Source organism: Octopus bimaculoides, chromosome 4 (assembly GCF_001194135.2).
Source record: "Octopus bimaculoides isolate UCB-OBI-ISO-001 chromosome 4, ASM119413v2, whole genome shotgun sequence".
Classification (NCBI taxonomy): Eukaryota; Metazoa; Mollusca; class Cephalopoda; order Octopoda; family Octopodidae; genus Octopus; species Octopus bimaculoides.
This window is the reverse complement of record NC_068984.1, coordinates 136,934,561-136,936,974: the sequence shown is the minus strand read 5'-3', so window position 1 is coordinate 136,936,974 and position 2,414 is coordinate 136,934,561.

The window sequence follows — 2,414 nt, the reverse complement described above, 5'->3', positions numbered from 1 at the left end:
CTGTTTTAATGTCTACTTTCCTTTAGGTAGAACAGAGTGCATTCAGGTGGGTTTTCTAAGAACGGATGCCCTTCCTGTCATTAACCCTCACCTGTTTTCAAGCAAGGGAATCTCACCTCGTGGTCAGATGTATTTTTGCAGAATGTTGTAAACGAATGACTTTCATGTGCAACGGTCAAGCAACGTCCTGACAAGGAGACAAAAGCACAAACACACACACATGGTGTATACACACATATATACACAAACATGACAGACTTCTTCCAGTTTCCATGTACCAAATCTACTCTCAAGGCTTTGGTTGCCATAGGGCTATAGTAGAAGACACTTGTACGAGTTGTCACAAGGTGCCACACAGTAGGATCATATCCAAGATCATGTGCTCCAGAAGCTAACTTCTTATCAATGGCAACAATACATTTAGAAATTTTTCCAATAAAGATGGAAAATGGGACCTGAGGGATTATTAAGAAAAAAGAAAGTTACTGGAGGAAGTAGTGTCGATGGCTTTTGGAAAGCTTCCAAATCTGATAGAAGAAAAGAAAGCTAATTTCTCAGACGCAGTCTGGCCTACACATTTCTTAAACTGGTACACTGTCGGTTGCGATGACAGGTGCTCCAGCTGGTCTGATCAACAGAACAGCTTACTTGCGAAACTAATGTGCAAGTGGCTGAGCACTCCACAGACATGCATAGACTGCATGTAGTTTTCAGGGAGCTTCAACATAACACAGAATGCGACAAGGTTGGTCCTTTGAAACACAGGTACGACTCATTTTGACCAGCTGAGTGGACTGGAGGAATGTGAAATAAAGTGTCTTGTGCAAGGACACAACATGTCACTGGGTATCAATCTCATGACCCCAGAATTATGAACTGTATACCTGAACCACTAAACACATTTCTTCACAGGTTTCTACATACTTTCTATCTACCCCGTTTCTCTAAAAATCTTGAGATGGTCTGGGACAATATTAGAAGACACTTGCTCATGGTACTCTTCACAGAAATCAAGCCCATCATTTCATAAGCAAACTTTTCTTAGATACATGGTCATAACTGCACATAAAAATCTGGTTATATTAAGTTGAAATTAGTTTACTAATAATGCTAGCATTAAGCAGTTGAAGTCTGGCTATAGGCCAAAAACAGCGGTTGGTACTATTAATTTTGTGAAATGAGAATCGTCATTATTTTTAATATCCATTTCCCACGTTGGCATGGGTTAGACCTGAGGTCACCGAACTTTTTTCATGGTGGGCCAGATAACTGAGAGAATGAAGAGCGCAGACCACATAACCATTTTGTTTAATACAATACAGTGAATACACAAAACATAAAGACAATCCACATATTTATTTACCAAAATGTTATCAAAGAAGGCACGGTTAGCAATAAGATAGTTATATCACCCCCAGTGAACACATATCGACTCTCACAAACTAAACAGCAAAAAAAGGTCAGTGAGATTTGTGAAACTGGTGTTTAATTTTAAAGATATCATCAATATTTGTTTTGGAATTGCTGCATCCAACCAAGAGAATTGCTTCCAAATGCTCATCAGTCAACCTCGTTCGATGTCCTGACTTCACATTCTTCATTTTTGAAAATGTTTGCTCACAGAGTTTTTATGCCCACTTTTCCATGCTTGCATGGAATTTCTTGTGGCAGATTTTCTACAGCCAGATAGTCTTGCTGTTGCCACACCCCTTACCTGTCTCCAAGTAAAGCAATCGTTCTCTATGACCAAACATGCTTTCACAGAATACTGGAAATGAAGGACACCACTTGTATGACGGTGACACTTGTTTACAGCTATCATGTGGTATCAAAGCATGGTGACAAACACACACACACACACACAAACATGCATAAAAGCTGAACATGCAAACATGCAAACAAATAAAAAATGACTGAACATGCTTTTTCCTTCACTATTCTCGTTGTTTGCGAATTCAAAACACATCCTGTCATGATATTTTGTTGTATAAACAAGAAGCAGATGTACAGTAGAGTGCATTGTCTGTTGGCATCCATTTTATTTCAGTACCCGCCACTGTTTTTCTTTTTTCTTTTACAACCCCCTTGCTCTTGTTAGCTTCTTCTCTGCCCCTTGTTCTCTTTCTGCTTGCCATTGTTTATTAACACAGTATTGTTATTTAGCTGAAAGCAACATTGGAAGCCAGTGGTCACCTTTCATTCTGTTTGGGTACTGAAGGAAAAAAAAAAACATAGCCCCAAAAAGACAGCAAATACATCTGCATTCATTTTGGCCCCTGCTGCATAACATAGTGTGTACGGCGGCTTCTTCTTCTTCTTCTTCTTCTTCTTCTTCTTCTTCTTCTTCTTCTTCTTCTTCTTCTTCTTCTTCTTCTTCTTCTTCTTCTTCTTCTTCTTCTTCTTCTTCTTCTTCT